At 39.5% G+C, this 25,366-nt stretch overlaps 1 protein-coding gene across 1 annotated transcript in view; it reads left to right on the forward strand.

Annotated features, from left to right (window-relative positions):
- LOC139691595 (sodium- and chloride-dependent glycine transporter 1-like) overlaps positions 1 to 25,366 on the forward strand; it is a 290,983-nt gene that overhangs the window by 124,440 nt on the left and 141,177 nt on the right. The window lies entirely within an intron of this gene.

Genomic DNA, 25,366 nt, shown 5'->3' on the forward strand with positions numbered 1-25,366 from the left:
ACCAAGCTGGTTACCACAGTGACCGCAGTTGTCAACCTGAAAGTCACTTGCTTAGGTAAACCCTGAGATTCAACCAAACTGGTTACCACAGTTACCATAGTCGTCAACCCGAAATTTGCTTGGTTAGGTGAAACCTAAGATCCACCCAAACTGGTTACCACAATTACTGCAGTTGTCAACTCAAAAGTCGGTTGGTTAGGTGAAATCTGAAAATCAACCAAACTGGCTACCACAGTTTTCATCTCGAATATAGGTTTGTAGGCGTTGATAGAGATTTCACCTATATGTAGAACAGTCCAGTGGAGTGTGAAATAACAAAATTAGTAGGGTTTTAATAAGGGGTTTAGGGTTTTCTTTTCCCTGTACCACCTATGCTTCTCCAGAAATTTCTCATAGACGAATAATCACACAGTTTTTGTGAAGCTGAGGGTACCCAGATGCGATCCTGGGAGTTCAATCCGGTCCCTAAGGTCAGTATGCCCACGCACAAACTATGTGATGGAGGGACTACGATGATGCTATTAGTATTTGGTGCAGTTCTTGTTACCAACCTGAATTATACTTTTGTGTGAAGTAGAAAGTTTTGCTTCACACAAGTTAAAGTCTTTCAGAATCATTTCAGAGACCAATAATTTACCTTGTTAATTGACTTTGAGCTTTGAGAAAAGGGTTCTCGTTAATGATCGGAATAGTTCTGATCCTGTACCAGGGTACATTTCTCATTCATATGGGACTTACTACGTAATAGGTTCGCTCTACCCTGACCTATCATTTCCTCCTTCGCGCTATAACCACCAATTACCAAATGATACTGTAAAAAGGTTGACCATAGAAAATTGACCTTTTAAACTCACATTGATTATTCCCGAAATGCACAATTTTAAAGTTTTAACTCCTGGCGTATTGAAACGAATTCGATTATGCGAAACGAGTTCTACCCACGCCGAAGAAAACCGATATAGGTGTCATTTTTTACTCTTTGGTGTTCTTATTAAACCTGTTAATTGATCTACATCTACACAATAACTCCCGCGGGGCGGGGGGTGTTAGGTCACCGGCCATGGATGCAAAAATCCCAATCACGATGCCCCTACACAAATATCAGTTTGATTACGTACTGGAAGAAAGTTAATCACATTAAGGAATGTAATTAAATGCAATAATATTCTATAACAGAACACATATATGCAAATAATTCGGGAAAATTGTTTAAAGGCTGGATCTACGCATATATCGACAAAATACTATAGACTACCAATGCTAATGAACCACTCGCCTACGGTTGTATCTATTTTGATCTCTATTCGTACGAGTAATCTCTCTCTGTAGATCGCTGGGTCGTCCTATAATAGCCAGATGCTAATAGGAGGGTTGCTATTTATATTTTCGGCCTAATAATGAAAAGACAGTAAGTTATTGTTGTAAATGGCTTTATTGTTTTTCGAAGTATTCTCCGTGATAATCAATACACTTTTGCATTCGCTCGAACCAATTTTCGTAATACGTTTTCCACTCCGATTGAGGTACCTCCAAAACATGGTTTTTGAATGCATCAACGGCTTCTTCAGGCGCTAAAAAACGTTGACCACGTAATTTTTTCTTGATAAACTGGAATATAAAGAAGACATTTGGTGCTAAATTAGGGATGTGCGGATGATGAGCAATCAATTCGACGTTTTGGCCAGTCAAATAGATAGTAGTTTCAGCCGATTTGAGAGAGATTGCATTGTCACGATGAAGAATGATCCTTCGTTGCCGCTTCTTTTTCCGTATTTCACCAAGTACTTCCCTGGCAAAAAAAATGCTCGCGTACCATTCAGAATTCAAGGTTCTACATTGCTCTAACAGTACGGTTGCCACATGTCCAGTTATTCCGATGAAACAGGCGAACGTTTGCTTCGATGTGCTTCGTGCCCGAATCACTTTTGTCGCATCTGGCTCGTTTTGGAAGACCCCTACAGTGGAGTGTTGTTTTTTTTCGGGCTCATACATATTGATTCAAGAGTCGTCATCTGTGTAGATGTTATAGACGGCTTTTGATGCCCTAAGATTTAATTTGTTGAGTATTTCTTTGCACCAATTGACACAAGCGTCTTTTTGAGCTTTTGTCAAACTATGTGGCATCCAACACGAACAATTTTTTTTCACAGCTAAATATTCATTCAATATTGGATTGATGCTTATCATACTAATCCCTAAGGAGACTTCAGTCTCACGACAAGTCACATGACGATCTCCCTTTACCAGTTCTTGCACAGCATCAATGTTTTCTGGCACAACAACTGATTCTGGACGACCTTCACGACTTTCTTCTCTGAGCGAACGGCGGAATACGTTATACCCGCGTTTCACAGTGGCAAAGGATGGGGCTTCAGCGCCAAGAGTGGAAGTTAGTTGAACGACGCCCTCCTGTCTTGATAATCCACGTCAAAAGTCGTAAAAAATCATCGCACAAGAAGTGATCACGAGTTAACTCTATTTTTTCACCTAGACAAAATTTTCGTGTCACTGTAAACAACACAAGTTATGACCAAACGACAAAATGTTCTGAAGATAGCGTTAAAAGGAGTCAAACCTTAGGATGAAAACGTCAGGTGGCACCTAAAGCATTGTGTTGTTCTGGCTCAAAATATAAATAGCAACCCTCGTATCAATGGGTGAAGTTATTAAGTTGATTTAGATTAGGAAGAGTAGGGGGCCGAAAACGCTTCCTTGCGTCACACGGGATGTTAAAGATTTTCTGTACGAGCTTATTCCGTTTACGCCAAATTTTGTTTTAATTGAGATAGGGACTTTCAAATATAGTTATTCTTATTATATTGTATGTCTGGTGTGGATTCACAACACTGGATAAGACATTCACTGGGAAACTAACCTCTGCCAAACACCCAAGTAATGGCTTTCAAATTACCAGATGCAGGTAGACAAAAATGACCATTACATCCATTAAATTTTTTTACTACGTTCTATACATATACGTTCTATATATAGAACGCGGGCAAAGTTACATGCAAGTGTAAAAAAAACACGTGACTTTTTTCACGGGTTTAGAATGGAATCTCACATTATTCCGGCTAATCCTTTCTCTTTTCCGTCAAAAAGAATGTCTCCATCTGGAAAATCACGTCTCACAAAGAGCCTGATGGAATTATAATTTTGTTTTTTTTATTCACAACTTACATTTGCTTTATTTCTTATTCTAATAGCCATGTTGTTTATTTTAAAATACCAAACAGTGAAGCAATGTTATCAATACTTCTCACTTAAAAATGCACTCGACATGTTCCTATGTCTTAAAAAGAGGTTATTAGGCCTGTAAAGGTAACGGGGGTGAACGCCCCAGAGCGGGTTGAAATCTCGCGGCAAACGAAAACGACTCGGGACCTTTAGCATAATTCACGTCAATCAATGTGTCACGTGATTTTAGATTTAAAAAATCGAAAAAAATGAGCCCCTCATAGGACTCTCATAGTCGTACTGCTTGTGAGATACGAATTTTTGAAATTTGTCACCCCATGTTACCAGAATAGGGTGAAAAAAATGGTGTTACCGTTCTAGTCTTGAGCAATGTTTTCTTTTATCTTCCGAATAACGAGTGTATATCGAAAAAAGTTGAGGTTATTAATTGATTTTTGTAATCAATTAAGTTTTTTTATGATACTAGCATACTTGCCTTCCGCTGTGCCACCTCTATTCCTTAAACATCTTGCCAACAACATATGCTGGATTTGAGAAATCGTGTCTAACCAATACCCTTATCCTGTCCAGCGTGTAAAACAAACGCGTCAGTCAAGCTCGTACTCCAGGGATTGCTGATTGGAGGATCTCAAATACAAACCTGGTTAACGCCTCCGGACACCAAATCAAACCAAAACCAATATTTTTGATCTCAGTGGGCATCGGGGTCTTCTGGGAAAATTCTGGGATGAAACACGAAAGAGATAACTACTCCCACCTATCATTGATTTTCTGCCAGCAAGTTGTGAATTTCGCATGATCTAAGGCAAGCTTAAAAAATTATTCAAAAAGCCCTTTTTGATTTTCTCTATATATATGATGGGGATGGGATATAGGATAGAGATGGGCCGTGTGGCGAGGGGTTTTAAAAACCACCCGTAATTAAGAAAAGGAAAAACGCACGCAGAAGCCACAAATGTATAAAATCCACAAACAAAACATGGCATACATTCATGCAAAAACCCTTACACCCCACACACATACATGCAAACACTCAAACTACCAATTAACATACACATTCACACACAAATATATACTTTTTATCTTTTTAACGTTTAACTTTGCTCCGACTTGTAAATTCAATGTTTTCAATATTTCTAAAGTGGCTTCGGTTTCTTACTATTGTGATTTCTGATTGTTCAGGGATAGAATGAGTATTTGTATCTATCTGTACTGGAATCTATCTCCTTTATTTTATCTTTGTGGTCTGATCTACCTATGTAGTGTGGAGCCATTATAATTCCTTCAGTGTCATCGTTAAACTCGTTTGTTCTGAACCTTTCTAAATGTCTAAGCCTCGCTTGTTCTCTCCGCACTTCAAGTGGTTCCCAGCCTAAATCCCCTGAGAGATCTGTTACACTTGTATTCTTAACATAACAATTTTTAATGAATCTAGCGGATTTTCTATGGACTTTACCTAATTCTTCTTGCCAAATTGTCTCCCAAGGATCCCAAATACTAACGGCATATTACAAACGAGCCCTAACTAGAGCAAAATAACACCTATCTTTAACTTTCTCATAATGTTTCTCCAGCCACCCGTTTCTTACCCCTTAACCAACCGAGTTTCTTTAAAGCGGATCCGCATATTGTCCTGATATGCATTCCCAAAGAAAGGCGTGATTTCTACACTTACGTTGCCTAAGACTCATTGAAATCAACTAAACCCCCAGTATTTATGTTTTAAAGTGATAACTGAGCACACCGTGCTGAAACCTTAAAGCTTTTTATCCGCTAAAAGAGGTACCAACTAAAACCGTGTTTCTGCTTGATTGAAAAATATCTGAACACAGCGAAATTTGAAAAAGGAAATTTTTCTAGCAAAGAAAAACCGCTCAATTGAAAATAAATAAAACATATAAAAGGAAGAATAGAATGCTAGTGAGCAATATAAAAGTGTGTTTATTAAATACGTATGATAAGCGAAAGCACTATTTTAGGAAAAGTTCCAACAAAAAACAATTCGCCGCTCCACCCGGCCTTAAACACAAAAAAAATCAAGCCCACATCTGACGCAGGACTCAACCTTTGCACCACCTATTTCCTCGTATCCCACAGACCGAAAAACTTTCTTAAGGAACTGTTTCCTATTTCACACGACATGACGCGAACTCATCCTCACTGCCCCAATGCCCCTCTCTCCCATTCAGACGACCCGCCAATCTCAAAAACCTTCTGAGAATTTCCTCATATTTCCCCTACTTGCAATCACCCCGATGTAAAACCTTTCTTCTTATTAGGTCTACCCCCTTCTCCTTACATCCCCTCATTGCCCCCTCACCTCGTTCCCACGCTAATTGCCTCTCAAAAAACATTATTTATCTTTTGTCATGCAAACATTGCACTTCCTTTTACATAGGCGAATGCATTACCTCCTTATCCATTCGAATGAATAATCACCGGTACTCCTGCAATTCTGCCTCACTCTCTTCTCTTCCTATCCCTTCACACGCAAATTCCCACAACCTTTCATTCGACCAGTGTTTTGCTCTTACCATCCTAGAATCCCTACCCGATCAGCCACCAATATAGAGGTGAGAACTCAAGAATCCGCCTACATATTAGCTTCCCGATCTTTTAAAATTCTCACCCTTAACTGCCATCTTTAATTACCTTCCCAGAACACCCTGCGCCTACTCCCCCATAGACCTCATATTCCATCCTCTCGAAGCCTTTCAGTTTAACCTGAAGAAGGCCACGGAGAAGGCCGAAAGCTTCAAATTTCTCAAATGTGTCTTTTTACATGTTCTCTATTTATATTTTGTGTTCTATTGTACCATCCAAATGTTTTATTGCTCCTGTGCGTGGGTGTATATATATATATATAAATAAATAAATATATATATATATATACATAAATATATATATATATATATATATATATATATTATATATATATATATATATATATATATATATATATATATATATATATATATATATATATATGATATGGAAAGTCTGCAGAGGAAGGGTGAAATCGGTGCGCTGTACAGCAAAGTTAAATCGTTATCGGGAAGTAAGAAAGGAAGAGCTATGCTAACAGTTAGAGATAAGGCGGGTAAGGTAATAGTTGACGCAGGAAAGATACAAGAGAGATGGAAGGAGTATATAGAAGAACTGTATGGTAAAGAACTCAGACCAACAAAGTTAGACATTGAAAAAGAAAATGACGTAGAGGAGGACAGCTTTGGTCCAGGCATACTAGACAATGAGAAAGAAAGGGCATTAAGGGAGATGAAACTAAATAAGGCCGTGGGGGTAGATAACATTCCCGTGGAACTTTTTAAATGCTTAGGAAAATGTGGAAGGAAGAGGCTATATGGGATGATTCGTAGTATTTATGAGGAGGGAATCTGGCCGGAAGACTTTGTGAGATCAGTTTTAGTTCCTATTCCGAAAAAGGTAAAGACCACGTCATGTGAGGACTATAGGACAATTAGTTTGATATCCCACGCAGCTAAGGTTGTTCTCAGGATCATAAACAAAAGGATAGAGAGTAGGGCAAATGATTACTTAGGGGATGATCAGTTTGGGTTTAGGAAGGGGAGAGGTACGCGTGATGCCATTGCAGTAATGAGATTTTTAATCGAGAAGAATATAGAACACAACCAGGAGGTATTTGCCTGTTTCGTAGATTTCAAAAAAGCGTTTGATAGGGTGAATTGGGAAAAACTAATGAGTGTATTGCAGAAAATAGGAATAGATTGGAGGGAAAGGAGGCTAATCCGCAACCAGTACATGTCTCAGACTGCTCAGGTGCGGGTGGGAAACGGGGAGTCAGGATGGGCAGTGTTAGGAAGGGGTGTAAGGCAGGGTTGCCCATTATCACCATTGCTGTTCAACCTGTATGCAGAGGAAATGATCAAAGAGGTATGGGAAGAACTCGAGGTGGGAATGAAAGTGGGCGGGGAATTCGTAAAATCAGTTAGGTTTGCTGATGACCAAGCTTTAGTTTGTCAGTCAGCCAAGGGGCTGCAAGCATTGCTGAGTGAATTGGAAATTCAGTGCGACAGGTATGGGATGAGAATCAATATTAAGAAAACAAAGGTTATGCGATTTTCTAGAAAGAAAAAGGCTAAGCTTAACATTAAAGTAGGAGGGAAAAAACTAGAGCAGGTAGAACAGTTTAGGTATCTCGGTAGTGTTTTGGACCAACATGGTCAAAGTAGTAGGGACGTAAGGAGAAGAATTGCGCTAGGCAAAGAGGCTTTCACAAGGAGGAGGGAGTTGATGACGGGGACTTTGAGTAAGGATGTTAAGAAAAGACTCGAAAAAACTTTGATATGGAGCGTAGCTATGTGCGGTGCGGAAACGTGGTCATTGAAGCAGGAGGATAGACGTAGACTGGAGGCTTTTGATATGTGGGTGTGGAGAAGAATGGAGAAGGTGAAATGGAAAGAGAAGAAAACAAACGAGGAAGTACTTGGTATGGTGGGCGAAGAGAGGGGTTTGTTGGGAGCAATCCTATGGAGGCAGGAAACGTGGCTGAAGGGGGTATTGACCGGCAGTGGGATGTTAAAGACTGTGATAGAGGGTAGAATGTTGGGCAAAAGAGGAAAGGGAAGGAACAGGATAGGGATGTTGGACGGGATGAAGGGAGGAAGAAAGTACGCAGAGATGAAGAGGGACCTGATATAGAGTAGGATGATGGATTTTGTGTTTTGTAGGAGTAATAAAATATTTGTTTGGTAGTTGTGTCCATCCACCTTGACCTACCTTAACCGGTAGATTACCTTAAAAAAAATATATATACATATAAATATATATATATATATATACATATATATATATAAACAAAGATGTAGATTTTTAGAATATAGAGACACAACGAAAGGACACTCACAATTTGTTATTTTACGTTTCGACAGCTCGGCTGTCGCCTTCATATATATATATATATATATATATATATATATATATATATATATATATACAGTAAACTTGGACATATATAAACGATATACGAACACATAAATACAGGTTTCGTCCGGAAAATAAGTGTACTGAGCTCAGGAAAAAAATTATTACACTTTTACATATCTTAAGCTAATATTCCTCAAAATAGGACCCTTGTGAGTCGATACACTTGTTCCAGCGGCGTTCCCATTCCTGGAACGCTCCCGCGAAGGCATCATCGGGAACCTCTCGAAGACACGTCGTCACGGCCTCTTTGACGGCGTCCAAAGTCCCGTATCGCGTTCCTTTCAAACTCCTCTTTATCTTCGGGAACAGAAAGAAGTCCGGTGGTGCCAAGTCCGGGCTGTAGGGCGGGTGCGGCAGCGTTGCCACGCCGTGCTTGGCCAAGAAGTCCGACACGACAAGCGCGGTGTGAGACGGCGCATTGTCGTGATGCAGCCGCCAGATGTTTTTGATCGCTGGCCGGACGCGGGCGACTCGTGCACTATTGTTTTTGGCACATTACACTGCTCTGCTATCATCCGAACACTAAGACGACGATCAGAGTTCAGTACATTGCGAACTTTTCGCACATTTTCGTCGGTGAGTGTCGTTGATGGGCGTCCAGGCCGTGGTTCGTCGTCGACCTCTTCTCTGCCCTCCACGAACATCTTGTGCCACCGAAAGATCATGTTTCTGGACATGGCTGTCTCCCCGTAAGCCCGGTTAATCATACCGACAGTTTCGGTAGACGATTTCCCAAGCTTTACCGCAAATTTGATGGAATAACGCTGCTCCAAAAACTTCGGCATCGCGTTCCGTGACGTGGGTCGAGCGTGGAGGTTCGCGTTAACAGAGCTCCTCACTACACCACAGCTCAGAGCCGACTGCCTTTTTCAGCGTCGCTTGCCAATATACCCCCCTCCAATCGCAGCCCGTCAGAACGGTGCTGGGCGCACCTGGAGCGGCGGGAAAAAATCAGTACACTTATTTTCCGGACGAACCCTGTATGTATACACCACGATTATACGGAAAAACTCACACGAGCGGCACAAAAATGGGACGGCACAATAGAACACAAATAGAATAGCAACATTTAAAGGTACACTCACACGGTATATTGTTCTCTTAGAGGCCTTCTTCAAGTGAGACTCTCACTTGAAGGCCACCATTTCCACCATCAATTACCATCATTAATTTATCACTTCTTTCCGTTGGGGTTTCAGCAGAGGCACGTTCGTTTGAACTGATTGGTCAATGCGCATTCTTAGTCCCTGGTAAGGAAAGTGGTCCTACATAATCCGTAAGCATGACATTCGTTGCTAAGTTACTTCTTTCCAGTGGTACAATCGTTTCTTTTATCTTAGTTTTTCCTTATACCATAATATCTTTCTGAACTAAACTCTCTTCATCCCTAAAATCCTCCCATCTCAAATTCGATGTTAAATCGCCCATGTTCGTCTTTTCTACCATTCTACTGGTTCCCATGCAAACCCTACTTATCTTTCTCCTCTCTCAATCTCTCTTGCAATATTGCCATTTTCTCTGCCAAAGTTACAGCCTCCGGTTCTTTGTGAATTGACTGAAAATGTATCCACCTATACTTCGGACTGTATCTGTCTTGTAAATGGCTCTTCGCAAAAGTCATGTAACCCTCTGATATTAATGGAATTTCGCCATGCAATATTCTACCATATATATTTTACCTAATACCGTAGTAGCTACGATTGATAGCTACCTACTATACTGGCTACTAGCTACGTCGGGTTCCCTTTTAGAAACTTGGTAAATTTTCCTTTCTACGAATGTTTTTCCGTGGTATATCCTTGAATAAAATGTTTTCCATGTTCTTTCGTGTCATGGAAAGTGTAAAGGTTTGCCTCGATTTTATCTGCAATTGATTTTGATGAAATTGTGTGATATATTCGGCAAATATTGATTCGTCTCTCAGTTCATAGATTCACTAATAGTGCCGCAGAGACTAATCATGAATTAATTATGAATGAGGCAACAGTTGTACATAAAAATAATCTGGGTATTCAAAAAATAATTTTATTGATTTAAAATTACAGTTTTACTTCTTGAATTTTTATTTTTAAATTTCTAGAGCGATATCATTACAAAAAAGATTCGAAGTAAGATTTTAACTGCTCGGAATGATCTTACCATGTGTCAAATTCATCCCCCCCTTAAAAAAAGAGGATATAGTTCATCAATGGACACGCGTGCCGGAAATTTTTCCGGCACCGTCTGGAACGCAGGCCTTAACCTAACCAGTTGAACATCACAAACCCCTGCCACCATCTAGCGCCTATTTTTGGAATCAATTTCACAGGAAACACTTGATGGAAAATTTCGGCAGCGCCTTCTTTGGAGAGTGCACGTCGGTGCTGTGGAGTCAACCCTTTTCTCCTTCGCCACCCCCCTTCCCTCCTCTCATTTCAACCCCCCCAACCCCCTTTACCTCCCTCCCCTCTCTTCCTTCCCTCCAGACATCCCGTCACCGTTTCCCTCATCAATGCACGAACCGTCCTTTCATAGAACATTTCGTCTCGACGAAATTGGAAGCGGGAGTGTTTCCTGCGCTCTGCAGGCCCGGATTAGAAAATTTTCCATGATTGCACGTGGATTATGGTTTCGAGAAATCGCCATTACAGGAAATAACGAGGTGAAGAGGAAAGAGCGGAGAAATTAAATGGGGGAGGAAATAATAAAGGGTTTTAATTTATAGCTAAAAATATCGATCTGAAGTAATGTTTAATTTTCCACAATGTACTATACAAAAGAATAAGCCTCGAAAAAAACTGAAAAGCTTTTTTTTACGCAAAATATTAGCTAAAAAAAATTTGGTTTCTTCGTTTTTTTCAAAACTTTTTGGTATTTTTAAAGCATTTTTTTCAACTGGTTCAAAACTAAATGTGTATCAAATGTCATCCTAGTCTAATTCGTTTTCATAATATGCCATTAGATACCAATCATATAGTATACTATTGATTGCAGACTTTATTTCTCTCACAAAATTAAATTAGAAAAATTTGTCTCGAGAATTAGAGAGAGATGTCAATAGGAAGGAAATCAAATAGAACTATTTTTGTATGATCGATTAATATTGTTTTTTGTTAAAAATTTTAAAACTACTGCAAAGTTTTATCCAAGATTTCAAAATCTTTCAGCATCATTTCTATAGCTTCCTTTTGTTAACACTTGTGGTTTTTAAAGAATGTTTAGGGGAAATTTTCAAATGGAATACACGGTGATTATCAATGTGTTCAGAATTGGCATTTAGAAAGAATTTATTTGTTTTTTAATTAGTGTTTAGCATCATACTCTTCCTCCTAAGCAATAGTAGTGACTAACTGAGTGAAAAAAAGTCTGTCGGAGGGTTGTCACAGCGAAAAAGGACGTTTGAATTTTCAAAGAAAAATATTAAATTTGGCATCCAAGCATGGGATATTTTACTTCCGAATGTAATGCTTATAACGTATGTGATATATACATATATATATATATATATATATATATATATATATATATATATATATATATATATATATATATATATATATATACAGGGTTCGTCCGGAAAATAAGTGTACTGATTTTTCCCCGCCGCTCCAGGTGCGCCCAGCACCGCTCTGACGGGCTGCGATTGGAGGGGGGTATATTGGCAAGCGACGCTGAAAAAGGCAGTCGGCTCTGAGCTGTGGTGTAGTGAGGAGCTCTGGTAACGCGAACCTCCACGCTCGACCCACGTCACGGAACGCGATGCCGAAATTTTGGAGCAGCGTTATTCCATCAAATTTGCGGTAAAGCTTGGGAAATCGTCTCCCGAAACTGTCGGTATGATTAACCAGGCTTACGGGGAGTCAGCCATGTCCAGAAACATGATCTTTCGGTGGCACAAGATGTTCGTGGAGGGCAGAGAAGAGGTCGACGACGAACCACGGCCTGGACGCCCATCAACGACACTCCCCGACGAAAATGTGCGAAAAGTTCGCGATGTACTGAACTCTGATCGTCGTCTTAGTGTTCGGATGATAGCAGAGCAGTGTAATGTGCCAAAAGCAATAGTGCACGAGATTATTAAGGAACAATTACATATGCGAAAAAGTTGTGCAAAGTTAGTGCCGAAAGTGCTCAGTGATGATCAAAGACACAATCGTTTGGAAATCGCGACACAACTTGCGGATCACTGCAAAAATGATCCACGTTTTTTAGAGAACGTTGTTTCGGGTGACGAGACGTGGATCTTTGAGTACGACCCGGAGTCGAAGAGACAAATTGCGCAATGGCACACCCCATCATCACCCCGTCAAAAGAAAGCTCGCATGAGCAAATCTCGGATCAAGGCGATGCTCATTGTCTTTTTTGACAAAAGGGGAGTCGTCCACTACGAATTTGTACCTGAACGACAAACTGTAAATGCTGCATTTTACGTCCAATTGCTCGACAGGCTTCGAAAACGAGTCTCCCGCGTCCGGCCAGCGATCAAAAACATCTGGCGGCTGCATCACGACAATGCGCCGTCTCACACCGCGCTTGTCGTGTCGGACTTCTTGGCCAAGCACGGCGTGGCAACGCTGCCGCACCCGCCCTACAGCCCGGACTTGGCACCACCGGACTTCTTTCTGTTCCCGAAGATAAAGATGAGTTTGAAAGGAACGCGATACGGGACTTTGGACGCCGTCAAAGAGGCCGTGACGACGTGTCTTCGAGAGGTTCCCGATGATGCCTTCGCGGGAGCGTTCCAGGAATGGGAACGCCGCTGGAACAAGTGTATCGACTCACAAGGGTCCTATTTTGAGGAATATTAGCTTAAGATATGTAAAAGTGTAATAATTTTTTTTCCTGTGCTCAGTACACTTATTTTCCGGACGAACCCTGTATATATATATATATATATATATATATATATATATATATATATATATATATATATATATATATATATATATATATAATAATTATATTCATTTTTAATCTGTTTTCGCATTATATTTTTTGATACTTTTTCACTAATATCCGTAAATGTTTATCTCTTATGAAATGATGGGAGATCTGATAGTTTATACGCTCTTACACTTTTGCAAAAAAAAGTTGTACATTGTATCTTGCTTTGCCCTTAGAAAAGCTGGGTATATATATGAAGGGCAATGAAAGGCTATACCTGCGATTCCTTTGTTTTATTGTTTTTTGCAGATACTCAGATTGTGTGCTTGAACTTATTAGCTGGCGTAAAGATAGTCTTCCTTCTAAAGATAGACTATCTTTTGAAAGATAATCTTCCTGCTCTCTGGGTCACACCGATTTCCTTCACCAATCGATTTGATTTTTCTCTCCAAATCCATGAAGTCATCCATCAAGAGGGTTTTTGATCGTTTTATTTTCCCATTGCAGTAGATGCAAGATTGTGCTCATATTGCTTCCTTCTCCATATTCCTATCTCTCCGTGTTTGCTGAAATTACAATCGATCTTCAGCTTATCATTCTGCTTCATCCCAAACTCCCAACCTTGCGCAGGTCATCCGCGTCATGCTTTTCCATTCGGAAGTTCAAAGTCTGAATGTTTGGAAGTTTATCTTAGCGTTTTCCAGTTCGATCTAAATTTTTCTGAATATTTTCTGTCATTAAAATCACGACTGGTTCGGCGAATACACTATTAGTTCAATTTCGTTAAGCTGCAACCCTAAAGCTTCATGTTTTTCTACCGATATTGTGGGTACCTAAAAAAATAACAAAAAAAATAAAAAAAATAAAAAAATATAAAAAAAATAATAAAAATAAATTTTTTAAAAATATAAATAACAATTTTAAAAAATAAAAATAAATTTTTAAAAAATAAATCAAAACAAAAAAATAAAATGATTTTTTAATAAAAAATAAAAATAAATAAAAAATAAGAAATTTAATATTTAAAAATAAATAAAAATAAAGAAGAACTAATCTTGGTGAACAATTCCCACGTGAAAAATTAAAATAGTGACTCAATCGCTCGTATTGACATCTTGCGTTAATAAAGTGATTTTACTCCAGGACCTGCCTACTTCATGGGTAACCATGGCTGAAAATCACGAGTATTCACTCCAAATTGATTGACCACTCACTGTATTTACCACATCTGGTTCTTTTATTTTGTTCAGTGTCCTTATTATCTCAAATTCTTAAAATGATTTAATATAGTTTATTTTCTAAAGCATTAAGAGTTGTCGGCGGTTTTCTATCAGTGCGACTATTGAAGAAAAAATTGAATTTTTAGAAGAGAAAAGGTAATTTTCAAGTGTCTAGCTGCTTTTAACATTCCACGAGTTGGACTCAGAACACAAGGAAACAATCGCAGAGGAGGTTTATAGCCTCTAAGGAGAACACAAACGTTAAGTGTACCATTAGAGAGAATCATATTCACTGACCACTCCGTGCACAAAATTACATTTCTTTGCCACTTCTACTTGCCATAACACTAGTTCTTTTTCTACATAAACAGAGACGGTAGCACTTTCTTTTCCCACTTTCTCCATTTCATCCGGTCGCAGTGTCCACGAAAAAACAGGTATCACTCTCAAATAACGCAGATTACCTATTATTTGAAGGGTATAAATAAAATTTGAGTGTTAGAAAACGTTTTTTTTGTGTATCTGACGGAGCGGTTGGTGTATTTGAGTTTGACAATTTATTCCTATTTATCTCTTTAACCGTAAAAATTACCTCGAAATCGGATTTGCTTCAACAGAATAATCGATCTTCGTGAATGGACGTAATTATCGTGCAGATCAGATGAATGGTAAATGAATTTTTCCAAATTTCACGAAATGAAAAGATTAAAAAAGTATTAGCAGGACTTAGGGTTCACTTACTATAGTGTAGGGTGTTTAAGGCTATGTAGGGTGAGGTTTACAACGATAACACTCGTTTGAGTAAACTTTCAACAAAAAATTGCCTTAAGCGAATCACGGATAGTAATTGATCTCTATAATGCATGGGACAAAATAGTGTTAATGTGTGTAGGCGGAGGCAGAGGGAGAAAACCTTGAGAATTACAAAAATTGAAGAGAAAATATAAGGAATTCAGGAAAGTAGAAGAATGAGAGAACGTTGAAAGTTTAGTATGTTTATCGGCATTTCCGATTCTCACCCCACAAAAAAAACCCTAATGGATTTTTAACACCTTTCCGCCATGTCGTTTCAAAGCAGCGAACGAAGTAGCTTTCACTGTGGCTTCTGCAGTCGTGCTGAGCGGTGACCTTAAGCATTTCTTAAAGCCCACTTTCACACTTTCTCGAGGCTCGCGCATTCAAAACTCAACGCCAACGTCTCCTTCCAACTTCGTCCTGGAATATGTTGGATGAAAACCCTCGCGTTGCTGAGATCCCCTAGCGGTTTCTTGCCTGGTATGCAGATACTCAGCACGTATATTTGCTAACCAAAAAATTTTATTCTACATCACGCAGTAGCATAATAGGAAACAACTGAGTTACGAATCGAAATAATTACGAGGATTCCCATTGTAATCAGTCGTTGTTTTTGTTGGGGGATTGGTTCGCATGGTAACAGAAAATTAAAGTGACTAATGGAAAACGAAATTTCCCGGACCAATATTTCTTCTCAGAGGTATTGGACTTGTTGGAAAAAGGAAAGATTGATACGTTAAGAAAATTATTTGTTTTCTTATTTATTATGAAGAACTCAACCATGATGCGACTCCTGAATTAACAAGAAATTTCGTAATTGCGTCAACGCCTACGTTAAAAAAATATCATTCGCCGGGAAAGGGATTCGAACTATGATCTCTTGATTTTACGATCGAGTACTTTAGCCAGTGAACCTACCTAGGCTGAGGGTTTTAAAATCCCTTGATACCTTTAGCTGGACAGTAAACACTTCCTTATAAATCTTATGTATCCGGTTTTAAATTCCCAATCAAGGGAAATATATTTTTCGCTGCATAATATATCATATTAAGTATGAATTAAATATTCTCTTCGATTTAAAAAACTTTTAAAAAAACACAACCCTCCTTAACCTCGCCATCGACGATTTTTTACGCTTGAATCTCTAAACGCTTTTATAATTTGTCGTCGTAGCCATGGACACGACGGGGAGAAACTGCAACCGAATCAGAATTGGTTTCGTTTGGAAGAAAACAGCTCCAAACCAATCACTATGGAAACGAAGATATACATGAAGTCTATCGCAATGTAAATTCGATCGCAAATGTTTTTTTAGCCAAACGTAAAAAAAACGATCACTGATATTTTTAGACACTTATGGACATTACTAAAAAATTGTAGAAGGGGTTAATGAAGGAAACAATTTCAATCTTGTTTCATCAGCTACAAAATGGTTATGTCAGTAACTAAGACCGGATGGGGTGTCAATAGCTTTCGACTTAGAGGGAATATTCCGATCATAATGGTATTCGAGATCTGTAAATTAAGTAATTAGACCGATTAAAAAAATTTTTTTTTTAATAGAATTGCAATTTTTGTTGTAAAAAGGCTAAGCTAACCATTTAAATAGGAGGGCAAAAACTAGAGCAGGTAGATCAGTTTACATATCTCGGAAGTGTTTTGGACCAACACGGTCAATGTAGTAGGGACGTAAGGAGAAGAATTGCGCTAGGAAAAGAGGCTTTCATAAGGAGGAGGGAGTTGATGACGGGGACGTTGAGTAAGGATGTTAAGAAAAGACTTTGATACGGAGCGTAGCTATGTACGACGCGGAAACGTGGCTAATGAAGCAGGAGGATAGACGTAGACTGGAGGCCTTTGAAATGTGGGTGTGGAGAATAATAGAGAAGGTGAAATGGACAGAGAAGAAAACAAACGAGGAAGTACTTGGAATGGTGAGCGAAGAGAGGGGTTTGTTGGGAGCAATCCTATGGGGACAGGAAAAGTGGCTGAAGGGGGTATTGACCGGCAGCGGGAGGTTGAAGACTGTAATATAGGAGAGAATGTTGGGCAAACGAGGAAAGGGAAGGAACAGGATAGAGATGTTGGACGGGATGAAGGGAGGAAGAAAGTACTCAGAGATGAAGAAGGACCTGATATAGAGAGGATGATGGATTTTAAATTTGTTAGGAATCACAAAATATTTATTTAGTAGCTGTGTCCATCCAAAAAAAAACCTACCATTTCCGGTAGATTACCTTTTATTAATAATAACCCTTAAAATAATTCCCCTCTGAAGACACACAGCGCTGGAGACGGTTCCTCCCCCCCCCCCAGCAGTGCTGGAACTCCGATACTGGAATAGCCTTCAGCTAGTCAGCTACAACTGTTTGGATATTTTCGACGGTCCCAAAATGAGTTCCCTTGAGGTGACATTTCAACTTTGTTAAGATGAAGAAGTCACAAGGACTCAAGTCAGTGGAATAAGGAGGCTGAAGAGCGAAGAGAATGTTTTTACTGGCCAAAAACACATTTATTGAAATTAATGCGTGACAAAGAGCATTATATCGTGATGCAATACCCAGTGGTTTTTTATGTTTGGTGTCACACGAATGACCCTTTTTCTAAGTTTTTCAAGAACCTTCCGGTGAAAGCGTTGATTGACCGTTTGGCTTTGAGGTAGAAACTCTTATGTGGACGATTCCGAGGATATCGAAAAACAAATCAGGATGCATTTGCTCTTCGACTTCCTCATCATTGCTTTTTTTTTTGGCCTTGGAGAGCTTGAAGTGTGCCGCTCCATACTCCGGCGCTCGGTTTCCTGGTCATACGATATTATTCTAATATTCACGAATACTTCGGGTAAACATCTAATTATTTTGTTACGTGTTGAAGACTCGGCGGAACTTATCATTAAAGTTAATTTCAATATTTTTTTTATTTACAAAATCGCCTTCGCTGGATCCCCCGCGGGTTCTTTAACATTAAGATTTTTTCGCTCTTTTCGTTAAAAAATGAATTTCTCACATACGTCCTAATTGATATTGTCTTACATGCATTCCGTTTTGGTGACCATCTCCAATCATTGAGTGTCCGTCCAACCATTGACCCGAGAGTTAACATTTTGCGCGACACTTCTCGCCGGGGTCAAAGGTCACTCCGGGTTTCCGAGGGCGATATGTGGGACAGGTCGACCGAAAGGGCCAACGGGTCAAAGAGACGGGGGAGGGGGGGAGAGCAGAATGGTTCCTCCTGGGAGTATTTGGGCGTTCAGAGGAAGGGGTAGGAGGGGGAAGGGTGGGGGGGGCTGCTTTAAGTGGAAAGGTGTCTGGGGCCATGGGGCTGGGGGATGGAAGAAGGAGGAAGCGTGTGCTACAAATGCGGAATTGGATGCACAAATAATTGATTTTCACGCTCAGCCGATCCCCCTACCGAATGAATGCACACATGTGAATGGAAACGAGAGTCGACACCCAACGCTGACAATGTTATCCCTCAATATGTGCGTGCTCCGATGTGAGTGAAATTTCGGGTCGTAGCTGAACAATATTGAAATGGACAACGTGAAAAATAATATTACTTAATTACTTCTCATCGATCTTATCGAAACTTTTATGTATTATACAATCTTTTTTGTCATCCGGAGTTAGTCCTCTGTGTTTTTTTAATGGAATTTCCCCTCTATTCGAAATTTAAACATGAATATTGTTTTTATTGATGGGCATATCTATATATACATGTAATATATATATATTATACATGTATATATATATACATGTAGTATATATATATATACACATGCATATATATATATATATATATACACACACAAATGTATATGTAGGTATGTATATATGTATGTATGTGTATATATATATATATATATATATATATATATATATATATACATATATATATGTATGTATGTATATAAACGTGTGTGTGGGTTTGGAGAAGAATGGAGAAGGTGAAATGGACAGAGAAGAAAACAAATGAGGAAGTACTTGGTATGGCGGGCGAAGAGAGGGGTTTGTTGGGAGCAATCCTATGGAGACAGGAAAAGTTAATGAAGGAGGTATTGACCGGCAGTGGGATGTTGAAGACAGTAATCGAGGGGAGAATGTTGGGCAAACGAGGAAAGGGAAGGAACAGGATAGGGATATTGGACGGGATGAAGGGTGGAAGAAGGTTCTCAGAGATGAAGAGGGACCTGATGTAGAGTGGGATGTTGTGTTATGCTAGGGGTTACAAATTATTTATTTAGTAATTATGTCCATCCAAAAACCTACCTTAACCGGTAGGTTATATAATAATAATAATATATATAAACCATAAACACATTAATCATCCTGAAGGTCGGTTTGGTAGGTGATGGTAGAGTTCACCCAGTACTAAGCCCGACGGCGTGTGAAATTCACACATCAGGGTAGGGGGGCTAGTTCCTTTTCCTGTGCCGGTTATGGTTTCCCAGGAAGATCTGGTACCCGAAAAATCACATAGTTACGGTGAAGCTGCAGGTGCCCAGAGTGCGCTCTAACCCCTGGACTACCGTGATCCACACTATACTAATATACTATACTAATTATTACTAATTAGCAGTCAACCCCGGCTTCTTTTTCGCGGTAATATTTGTGGCGTCTCCCTTCCGCCATTTCTAGCGACAACCAATAGCTCTTCTCGATGTGAAACTCAAGTATGTGCCTATATTCAGTTATTTCTCACATAAGTTCGTTTTTCTCTCGGACATAAAAGTTTTTAGTTATTTTTTTCCATTGATGAAAATTGCTATTCGGTTACAGTTCCTCCCTGTCGTACTTATGGCAACGAGAGCAAATTTCGTAACCCATTCAAATGAACAAGATCTCTGTGTCTCTGGGACGGTATCTTCTGTGTGCGTACGACGCCGATCGGTGGAGCACGCGGGCACATTTGACAGGGACGACAGTTTTAGTCCAGGTCTAAGGTTTTCGTGAAAGCAAAACGAATAAAATCTAGATTTGATGGGAGAAGGAATATGGGGAATGGTACGTGGAGATTCGAAAATTGAGGAGGAGGTGGGTGGTACATATATTTTAGGGTTAGTGGCATGTCGGAGGATTCGTGACAGAAGGGATGATTTTGGAAAGAGGAGATGGAAGGAAATGGATGCTACAGACGGAACGAACGAGAGCGGAGAGCAGAAAAGGATGGAGGAGGAAATTTCTAGGGTAAAATAAGTCAGAGTATATGATGATTTGTGGTTTGAAACTATCGCCACCAACGTTACCACAGTTTCAATAGTAGTTCAATCATATTTACGATTTTTTTGTTTTTCCTCCGCAAGTAAATTGAATCTATAAGTACAGGTATAAAAACGTAGGTTAGTACTTACAAACTTCTAACCTTCAGTAATAAAATATATTATGCCTCGTCTACACATAAACACAGTAAAACACCGTAAAACACAGTATAAACACAGTATAAACACAGTATAAACACAGTAACCAACCCGAAGGTCGGTTTCTTAGGTGATGGTAGAGTTCACCCAGTACTAAGCCCTATACGGCGTGTGAAATTCACACTTCAGGGTAGGGGGGGCAGTTCCTTTCCCTGTGCCGGGTATGGTTTCCCAGGAAGATCTGGTACCCGAAAAATCACATACCTTGGGCGGAGCTGCAGGTGAACAGAGTGCCTTGCCTGGGAATAGAACTCGGGACCCTCCGGTCAGTAGTCCAACGCTCTACCCCCTGGACTACCACGACCTCACATATGTATATATATATATATATATATATATATATATATATATATATATATATATATATATATACACACATATACATATATATGTGGGTCGTGGTGTATATATAATTAATGGGAACTGTCTCGAGAAGGTTTGAAGCCCATCAACCCCACTGTCTCCCTCCTGCCCGCCTCCGGAATCGGCCACTGGACTTGGAGAGGAAAAATGATCGGGGTAGAAGTAGCAGTCTGAATGTACGAGTACGACAAGGTGTTTGGATCGATTTTGCGTGGGTGTACGCATAGTCGTATCTCTCTAAGTACGAAAAAGTTTTCCTATTATCTTTTTACGGTGATTACTTCAACTATTTCTTAACAGTAGACTACCGATTAAGTTGGGTTTTTGATTGATACAGGGACTTAAAACGTCTAAACCTTTGAGCTCTGCTTAATACGACACTTCAAATAATGGCATATAATATTTTTAGTCGTACCCCGAGCCCTGGGAATTTCCATGGATTTTCCCTTGTCAAAAGTTCCCATTTGATATCGCGGTTTTTTGGTCTTTTTATTATTATTATTATTTTTCTAATTATAAGGGCTCTTTTAAGTAAAAAATTACATGATGAAATGTTTATCCAGTCTATTCAGAGCTGAAGAAGAAGACTATAAGTAATTTTTTTTCCTGCAATGCAAAATGATTCGTCTCTTTATACTTCATGTTTCCCTTCACTCCATCTAAAATGATTCTTCTTTTCTCGCTCAAAATTAATTACCCAGCAATCTCCGTTCACTTAGGTTTCAAACGATCATTTCTTCTTAAATTTACCACACGCCGACTTTTCCTAGAATTTTCCGATTTATTTCAAAATTACTTCCTCTTCCCCTAATATAAGGTCCATTCGCCACATGCTCCCTCCATTTCTTTTCATTTTCATTTCTCAAACATTTTGCATACTTCTCCAAAAACCCACACTCCAGAGAAAACTTTAATCTACATTTATTATCTTGAACTAATATGACCATGATTTAGATAAAAAAATATGGTCCATATAAAAGTTTCCACTAATCTTTTTTCGCCATGTTTTTAATCCATAGTCTTTGTCAACAACTATCTTACGTTTTTAATAATTTTTTTCTCCGTGGGAAATCCAACTTTTCAAAAGTAATTACTAGTTTTCCAATACGCATCTAGAAAAAGTTCCTAGATGATCTTCAATGTGAACATCTTTTTCGGCTCTAAGCTCGGCTTCGACGTTTTTTCATCTTAGCCTTCCTATTTCTTGAGAGTCTTATATTTTTCATCTGGTCACCACTGATTCACATCACCCACAGGTGTCTGCAAGACTGGTTCCGTAAAACACTGTCAGCAATGTATTTCCTGACTTACTGGGCCTTATATGATAAGACGCAATTTTAATTGAATTTATCAGTTTCCCATGGACTCCATTCCTTCCTCCGCCATTTCCAAGAACCTTCCCATTATTATTGCCTCTATGCATACTTTGGGCTATCCTGACAAACCCCCATCCCCCGCATATTACTGCATATCCGGAATCTCAAAATGTCATCCTGGCATCTTTGCTTTCGGAGATGTGTGGTACTTTGCAATGTGCATATATCTTCGAAATAGAACGCCCTTTGGCGACGCCCAAATATATAAAAACACTGATATTCATAGGTTTTTCAAACATAGAAACTCAAAGAAAGGACACACATGCAGTTGTGACGTTTCGACGGTACGACCGTATTCATTAGAATGACGTTCTCGGGGAAAAGCGGATAGGATAGGTGCGCGGGCAAGGTGAGGGAAGGAGAGGTAAGGGACCAATAGGAAATGAACAAGGGGGTGGGAGAGGATATGTAGGCGGCTATTGAATGCATTAAATGGACTTGATTCAGCCCAGGCGGTGGACTGGGTCACCCAGATATGCGCCATCTCGTGGGTTCTCACCTATATGATACTTGCGGATTTGGGAAGGATTTCAATCACCGATACAGAGAAGCTAGTCATCAAAAGATTGGTTGTGGGAAGCAGTGTGAGTAGGGATGGGATAATTGAGGAAGGTGGGTGGATTTGGTGGAATATCGGTGGTTATTCATGCGAAGGGAAAGTGTGGTCGTGCATTCGCCCACGCAGAAGGCAGGGCAGAAGCTACAGGAGAGGCGATATGTAATGTTTTTTGAGGTGGAGGTGGTGACCGGTTGGGAGTTGGTACTAAGTGAGGGGGAGGGTCTTAGAAGATGGCAGCATTTGCAGCGTGGACGGTTGCATAGTACGGGCAGGGTTGGAGAAGAGACAGGGGTGCTCCCAGGTTGTTTTGTCGACTTGAAGATGTCTCGCAAGTTTGACGGGCGTTTTAAGGAATATGAGGAAAATGTAGGAATAAAAGTGATGTGGACTGACTGTTACTAGTATTCGGGAAGGGTTTCCGGATTATATGTTTAATTATGTGGGCAAACAATATAAATATGTATATATATATATATATTTATTTATTTATTTATTTATTTGTGATGTTAGCTCACCGAGAACTGTTAAAATATGCCCTGAAATACAGTATTAAGCGAGATCTGTGATTAGATTTTTACCATCAAAACACCACAATTCAATCGAAATTCATACCATTGGTGCATTAAGTTTGAAAATAGCCGCACCAATGCTCACGACGAGGACCGCAGTGGTCGGCGTAGCCTTGTGACAGATGACAATTGACGGATGGCAATTTCAGACAGACAGTTCCTCGGCATCATGGATATTTATCCGTTCACTCTTAAATTAGAGACGCCGCTGACGCACAAAACTGTCACTAATCACTTAATCGGTGCACAGAAAAAATTTCCCAATGATGAATGTCAGCAGCTTTGAAGTTTATTGCCAGTAAAAACATGATCACTAAACGGATTTAATATTTGGTGGGATTTCCGATTGGATTGTTCATTTTTAGTCGCTACTGTAAGCAAACGACAGGTAGTGTGGCCTTCCAAACACTGCAGTTTGAGGCGTACTGCCCCAATGTGTGTGTGTCAGTACAGCAAAAATTCGGCTCCCCCAATTACTTCGCTCGCTGGACGCAAACGTAAGTTACTTTCTGTACATCCCTCGAGATGCACACACGTATACGCACACGAATGTGTCAATCTTCGACGTGGAGTCGCTACGGACAATCTGTCGCTTCCTTCCACGAAGATCTGAAAGAGGTGACCTGAGAGAATGGGGTGGGTGGACCCTATGGTGGCTTTACGACTCTCACGCTCTCCACACCAGGGGAGCGGGAAGGTGGAAGTGGGGGGAGGCCCGGGAATCCAACTCCATCGTTTCGAGAGACAAATGAAGTTCGTAAATAAAAGGCGAGGCTGGGAGAGTTCAGTGTGAAGATGGGAGGGAGGGAGGGGGGGGGAGGACGGTGTAGCGTTTGAGGAGGTGGGGGTGGGAATAATGTGGAGAGGGACTTCCCGACCTTGGCCTCCGGGACTTCAGGCAGCAGCAGTAAGCAGCAGAATCTCACCCTCTCTCACATACACACACACACACACACACGCACACGCACACACACACACATACAAGGGACGACCGGTCCGACAGCAGTCTCGCGAAGAGAGAATCGATGGCACGGGATATTTTTAAGGAGACAAATGAAAAGCGGATCCCGTGAGGAGCAATTCCGGAGGTATCGTTTTCATTAATCGAAGCCGTATGTTTGTGTGAGCTTGTGTTGGTAGATAGATTGAAAGATATATATAGAGAGAAAGAGAAATTGATAAGGGAAAGAGAAAGAGAGAGTTTTCTTTAAGAGTGAAATTGTCGCGATCATCGGCAACTGAAATTATTTACATACACAATGATGGATTATATATATATATATATATATATATATATATATATATATATATATATATATATATATATATTTATTTATTTATTTATTTATTTATTTATTTATTTATTTATTTATTTATTTATTTATTTATTTATTTATTTATTTATTTATTTATTTATTTATTTATTTATTTATTTATTTATTTATTTATTTATTTATTTATTATTTTTGATTTTTCAAGGGTCTCATCCCGATAAATCCACCCCTCCGAAATTGGTTACTTTGTCTCGGAAGAGGCATGTGTGGGTGTGTTCAGAAAAGGCCGTTCCTGACGCACGCCATCTTGTTTACTTGAAATTCAACATTTGTTGAAAGCGTTGCCATGGATATCACTCGGAGAAATAATAAACAAATACAAAAAAGGTTTAATTAACGGTTTAAAACAGTTCTGGTTCGATAAATAAATATTGAAACCGAATTTTTGGAAATTTTTGAGAAGTTTAATTTAATCTCTGTCGATAACTTAAATATGTACGCATAAAAAATTGCCATTTTTAGAAAGTACCATTTTGGTTACCTGGAACTATATAGTAGCTACCATAGTTGTGTAATCAAATGACGATTGTCTCCAATATGCTTCCAAATTTGATATGGATTCACGTCATAATAGGAGTTAAATGAATACACAGCACCATTAATACGCCCAATAATAAGTTCATTGTGTCTCTATCGACATCAAATTTCCGAGAGCCTGGGAAAAAGGAGAAAAATCGGTTGCTATGTACTGGGAGAGGCAATTGGAGG

This window comes from Hetaerina americana, unplaced genomic scaffold, assembly GCF_022747635.1.
Source record: "Hetaerina americana unplaced genomic scaffold, ioHetAmer1.1.p SCAF_38, whole genome shotgun sequence".
Lineage (NCBI taxonomy): Eukaryota > Metazoa > Arthropoda > Insecta > Odonata > Calopterygidae > Hetaerina > Hetaerina americana.